At 38.5% G+C, this 6,882-nt stretch overlaps 1 pseudogene; it reads left to right on the plus strand.

The window, feature by feature from the left end:
• The first annotated feature begins 3,776 nt into the window (after positions 1–3,776).
• On the plus strand, positions 3,777–6,563 carry LOC122577540 (annotated as a pseudogene).
• Positions 6,564–6,882: the final 319 nt, after the last annotated feature.

Raw genomic sequence — 6,882 nt, forward strand, 5'->3', positions numbered from 1 at the left:
GTTTAGGGGGCTTTTTACTGCGCGTTTTGGTGGTCAAGATACAGCAACCACGGCGTTAGTAAATATATCCAGGGAACAACCACAGAAGGACGAAAACATGGCAGCGTACGCCATTCGCCTCCGTTCCCTCTTAAAGGCGAAGTGGCAAGATGCAACTCGGGATGAAATAATCAACGCTACCGTCCTTTGTCGAGTGAGCGCACACGACCGGCGTATTGAACGAGTAGCACTCGAGAAGGATATCAAGACCGAGGACCAGATCCTAAATGAAATGAGAGCCCTCGCTCTCGCGAGGAGGCCGGCGCCTTCGACAAGTAATACATCTACGGGCCCTGAAGCCAAGCGAAGCAGGCCATCGGAGAACAGGGCTAGGTGCTTCCACTGTGGGATCCCCGGGCATAAAACGGCGGAGCTCGGCAAGAGAATAAAGTTGGAGCAGAAGAAGAACACACGGAAACCAGGAGAAAACCGACTGGCCACATCGTCAAAGGTGGTGTGCTTCAGGTGTAACAAGGAGGGACACATAGCGCCTAATTGCCCGTCGCTGCGTAAGGGAAACAACAACCCCAATAATGAGCGTCGAGTTGACTCCTGCGTGGTGAAAGCTCCAACTGGTAGATTAAGCCATCTGGGCGAGTCATTTCTATTTTACTTCGATTCCGGAGCCGAATGTTCATTAATCAAAGAATTTTCAGCCTCGCAATTTTCCAGTAAAAGAACGACCGATATAATAGTAATATAATAGTAATAGGGTACTTGTGTTAAAAGTACGTCTCCGATTTTGTCCACTGTATGTATTTGTTTTGTATGTAGCGGTTTTACATTGGAGATAACGTTTCACGTCCTGGCTGATAGTTACTTAAAGTATGATATCATGATCAGCCGCGAAATTTTAAGCCAAGATTTCGACATAAATATTACACAAAATAGCCTCGATATTTGCAAAACGAAGATGGTTAATGCCTGTATTTTCGCACGTTCGCGGGAAGACGCGATCTCGAAGAAGCGCGCCAACGGGAGTCGTAAATTCCCGTTACCATTGACTAATCGACGCCAAGGAAACTCCATGCGGTAGAAAATTTTCTTCCTCCAAAGTCAGAATCCAACAATTCAGAATCCAAGGACATCTAACAATTCTTAGGATTGATAAGTCACATATTATCGTCGTTATCGGAGACTACTTTGTTAATGCAAAATTATTAATTCAACTGCTAGAAAAAGAAATCCGTTTGAAATGGACCAATGGACAATAGAAGCACTTTGAAAATCTGCAAGACGGAGCCTGCATAAAACTAATACTACATTATCCAGATTTCAACCATCCAATCATTATCATTACCGACGCTTTAGATCATACAAATATTGGATGCAGTATTGAGCCAAGATGAAATTGGTCCCGATTTACCGGTTCTATATGGTTGTCGCAATTTATACCCAGTCGGAAAGGATTATTCAGCAACTGAGAAGGAATGCCTGGCTATGATATATACTACGTAATATTTCAAATCCACATAGAAAGCGTTATATTTACGCTAATTTACGATTTACTTACGCTAATAGCACATTCAACACTAGTCAACAATCATCTCACGTTAAGTCTGAACAATAAATAAAATACTAATAATTCACAAAGAGATCCAATAACATTGGACCAAGGAGAAGCCAAAGAAGCTACTTCGCTTGAAAATCCCAACCCATTGAGTGAAATAGAAAAATCACGCGATCAAAGCCTGCAATCTCGTCTATCTCCTCAGCCTATAAGAATATAGACCCGATAAATTGTGAAAAGCAGTTGAACACAGTTGAGAAGTATTATTCCCGATTATTAAGAATCTGATACGGATATATCACTCTCCGAAGATTCACAACCCGAGGAAGGAGAAGACAACCACGAGCCCTGTAAAATAAATGTTTCAGAGTATGATACTCATGGCGAGGAATGAAAAACGATGCACAAAAACTAATCAGAAAATGCAAAAGCTGCGAGATACAAAAGTTGGTAAGAGCGAAAATTTCACAACTGATGATTATTACAGACAATATATAGAAGAACCTGCCACATACCAACAATACAAGATAACTTAACCAAAAACTGCATAGCTGTTGCGATACCGAACACCGGAGCCACAACAATAGCAGATGCCTTTGCAACGATTTTAATTCCCATCTTCGGAACATCACGCGCAATCCTCACAGACAAAGGAACAAACTTTTAAGTTCAATTCGGAATCAGTCTTTTATTCGTTTCACGAACAGTTTTGGTGAAGTTTACGGTGAAGTTTTGAATGGTACTAAGTCAAAACTGGTAATGGCGGTAACATACCGCGGTTCCACAGCGGCAAATGGGACATAATTAATTTAGGTATCGATCGAGCGGGAAGGGCGCGTGGATCTCGTGACTGGCGCACACCGACGCAGAATATTATTCCACGTGAGCATCACAGGACCATGTTTTCAAATTATGGATAATCTCACGAAATTCACTTTTATGAGTTAGACGTGATCAACAGTCGCGCAAGATGCAGCGAAAACTCGACAACAAAACGTTATCATTGTACCGATATTAATTTCTAGTGCGTTTTAATGAAATATATTGCGCCCATAAAAATACACGCAACAATACAATACAAATAATAGTAAATCTTGGACTAAATTTAAAAATTAGTATTTGTAACATCCTTACTATTTCGCACTTTAATGGAATTGACCGATATGCCTTTTAAGGAATTCGTACCATTTTAAAATATTATTTTGTACTTAACGTGTTACTATATTTACCCTTTTACTATTATTTTACTATTATCCTATTAGAATGAGTTAGAATAATAGGATGGTAAACAAAATCTGGGTAATCTGTGGAGTAATCAGTAAAGAACTAATTATAATTTTATCTTTAAAAACAGATTTGAATTAATGTCGAGCCTCATGGATATTTTCCATTCAGTCATAAATATTTGAAACACGTGAATTCTCGGTTCTCACGCAGTCTGACAGGACGAAAGAAGGAAACATAACAGAAAAGAAGGAAATTAGTGTATGAACACGCGGTTCACTTACGATCGATCAAGGTCGACAGTGATTACGGGAGAGAGTGTAGGGCGAGCGAAGAATGGTGGATAAAAATGGGAAACGGATTAGCCGAATGACTGGCAGTCAGAATAATAGGCCTGGCGAATTGTAAGTGCGCCGCGTTTTCATGTCAGAAGCAATGCACATAGCAAAAGGGTAAATAGAGTAACGACCTTATAAGTGATTTTTTGTCGATTACACGCCTGTCAGGTTTGTTTACGAGCAAAACTATAGTAAGTGCTATTGTAGCAGAATACAAAAAGGTGATGTGTGCCCATGTGGGTGTCACGTTTAACTGCAGTTACGAAAATCTGAACTTTAGAAAGAGAACGTTGTGTGGAAGTAATGATAAGTAGAGTGCTGGTGTTTGTGTAAATTCATATTTTTATAAATTGAAAAAATGAAATTTGAGTAGACGGTTGCCTTATTATAAGTTATAAGGTTTATTATAAGTAGTAAATTAAAAAGTTTCAGCAACTATGTCGTACGTGGCATTAGCATTATGTTAGGCATTATTTTACATTAGTCTTTGATTCCCGCCCTCTCGCTTGCGTGAATGAGAAGGATTAGACTCTTACTTCGTTGGAATTAAAACTTAAATAACTCAATTTAATATTCCTTCGAAGTTACTTAACTTGTGACTTAGAGAGTACACGTAGATACCCCGACTATTACACTAAACAATTGTACGTCCCACTTTATAAAATATGTACGTTGTCATTTACTATATAACATTTAAACCTGGCGACGTGGTAAATTTAAAGATTACAAATATTGATAAAGTGAATGGTTTCGTTAATATACAACTTGGTAAATTTAATGGTTAAATTGCACCAGATCATATACTTGATGAAGGCTTAAGTGCCTTAAAAAAGCTGAAAGTCGACAAAGAAGTAGAAGCAAGAGTTTTGTTCGTTCATATAGGCCGAAAAAAAGTAAATCTCACTTTGAAAATGTCTTTAATAACGAGTGACTTGCCCACTTTAGCAAACATACAAGACGCGAAAATTGACTCAAAACACCACGCAACTATCATTCAAATACATAAGCGTGGAATATTGGTAAAGTGTTGCGAGGATGTTAAAGGTTGGATTCCACATACTGCTCTCGAGATGGAAACATCTAACGTAAATTGGAAATATTCAATTGGACAAACAATTTTGGTAAAAATGCAAACAGAGAACACAGATTCGGGAAAGATCACTCTAAATGTGGCTAATCAAAACATAAAAGTTGAAAAAGCAACATTCGATATTGGTGAAGAAATAGTAGGCACAATAATAGAATCACCCACTCAGGGACTATATTTAAGAATCGGTAAATATGAAGGACAAATTGTTAATACAGGACTTTTACCAGCTGGTCATATGTCACCTTGTATGAAGATTGCAGTTCTACTAGCACCAAATTATGTTCCTGGTGATACAATTTCAGCTCTTGTATTTGCTACAGTACCTAATTTAATTTTAACTAGAACTTTTGTAACTCAAGGAAGATACAGGAATTTTGAAAACTTGAAAATAGGAGACTGTATACCTTGTACGATCAAAGATATGGAGCCAAATAGCATAAGACTAATTTTTCCAGTTGCAGAATGTACGCCATTTGGATATGTGTCCTATAGTAACGTTAGTAATTTTAATCTACTGCACACAAACAAAATTTTATTGGTAAAAATATTTTCTATTAACAAGAAAGAACAAAAACTAGGACTAACATTGTCGCTAAAGAAAATATACGATGATCTATCTGATCCTAAAAGTAGAATGGTGGCAGCATTGGATTCATTGTTGCTGTATTTTAATAAATTAGTAGAACTTTCAAGGAATTCATATTACAAGAACGGACCAATTGCATCTGTCAAATTAGGGTAGAGAGTTACTGGTAAGATTGAAAAAATTACGGCTGATTGTTTGGTTGTTCAATTGCAGAATAACTTGCTAAGTTACCGCGACTAGAAGGAGGGGCGGCGCCAGGGGCAACCCCCCCCCCCCAACGCCAAATTCAACAGTGTGGGAATCCATAGGACTGGCTCGAAGAGAGGATGTGGAAGGGGATGCAACAGATGTAATTCACCTGAGGTTCCTGGAGCGCCCCCTGTCATACGCGTAGGATGGCCAACGCGGAGTTTTAGTCGATAGGAATCCGACACTACTCTGCTGCTGCCGTTATTAGCGGCAGCGGAGTGTCCATGAGGATTTCTCCACGTGCAAAAAAAAAAGAATAACTTGCTAGGTATAGTGTCTAAGGATCATTACTCTGAGGATAAAAAAATATGGGACAAAATTTCTGGGACGATTATATGGAAAAATTATGTACACGAGCTTGTGGAATTGACCACATTATCGTCAATAATGCATAAAATAAGTGCCAAATAAAATAAGCAAATACAATTCCCTGACGGTAAATTGCTACGTGGTAGAATCTTAATGGTGACAAATTGGTTTATCTTGATATTCCTACAAGCTATTGGTAACGGAACTTTAGCTGCGATGCCTGTACGTCGTCACATAAATGATTTACTGCCAGATCTAACACATTATACTATTCATCCTAAAATTAAATGTTACGCCTCATTAAATTCCAAAAAATCCGATATTATGCCTCTCTGCGTCATAAAATCTGCATTTGAAAAGAAGTATTCTGTGAGAGAGAAATCGGATGATAATAATAACTTAAAAAGAAAGAAACAAAATCAAGAGAACGTGGTACTCGTCAAAAAAATAAAAATTGAACAGTTACGGGAAGTACCAAAGACGGAAAACAAAGGGAAACAAAAGAGAAAGATTTAGAAAAGGAATATTCAAAGAGAATGTGCGTTGAACGAACAGGAGAAGAAAAGATTAAACTGGAAGACACCAAACCTTCCGAAAAAGATTTGAAATATGCAGTTAGCAATGTTAATAATGATAAGGATAACGAGTAGAAGCCAAGATTATCTACGTGTGGACTTCTCTGGGATGGCAACCCTAATTTAACTCTCCTATGGATAGTCATCTAGCGATAGTGAAGATGAAGTAGAGAAAAAACCAAATCTGAGAAATAAGAAATTAAGTGCCGCTGAACGCCGAGAACAAGAAAGACAGAAGGAACGTGAAATTCGTCAAAAAGAAGAAGCACTAGCCAATAACCAGTTATCAAATTCTGTAGATCACTTGGACAGATTAGTTTTAGCTAGTCCAGACAGTTCAATAGTATGGTTACAGTATATGGCATACCATTTACAGGCAACAGAAATAGAGAAAGCAAGAGCAGTTGCGAGAAGAGCGTTAAAAACGATTAATTTCAGGGGAGAGAAGGAAAAATTAAACGTTTGGAAGGCTTGGTTGAATTTAGAATCTAAATTTGGAATTCCTGAATCATTAAATGATGTTCTTCAAGAGGCAGTGAGGTCTAATGACTTACTGAAAATATACAGTCACACGTTGATTGTTCATGACGAGGCTGGCAGGCAGATGGAATTAGAGGAAACAATTAATACCATGATTGTGTGACATCAATCACATCTCAATCTACATCAGAGATATGACATCGATTCCGAGTTGCGGGCTCCTTTGGACACATCACCACCTTATCATCATAGCCTACACCAAGGCTGTGACGCACCTTAGTCCACATCAAAGATAGGATATCGACCACCGAGCTTCAGACTTCCTTGGACATATCACCACCCTATCATCATAGCTTACACAGAAGCTATGACACACCTTAGTCTACATCATAGATAAGACATCGACCCCCGACCTTCGGACACTTTTCCATATCATAACCTGTACTGAGCCCCTCAACATCCTCAAACTAAAACGCATATAA

This window comes from Bombus pyrosoma, unplaced genomic scaffold, assembly GCF_014825855.1.
Source record: "Bombus pyrosoma isolate SC7728 unplaced genomic scaffold, ASM1482585v1 HiC_scaffold_4727, whole genome shotgun sequence".
In the NCBI taxonomy this organism is placed as follows: Eukaryota; Metazoa; Arthropoda; class Insecta; order Hymenoptera; family Apidae; genus Bombus; species Bombus pyrosoma.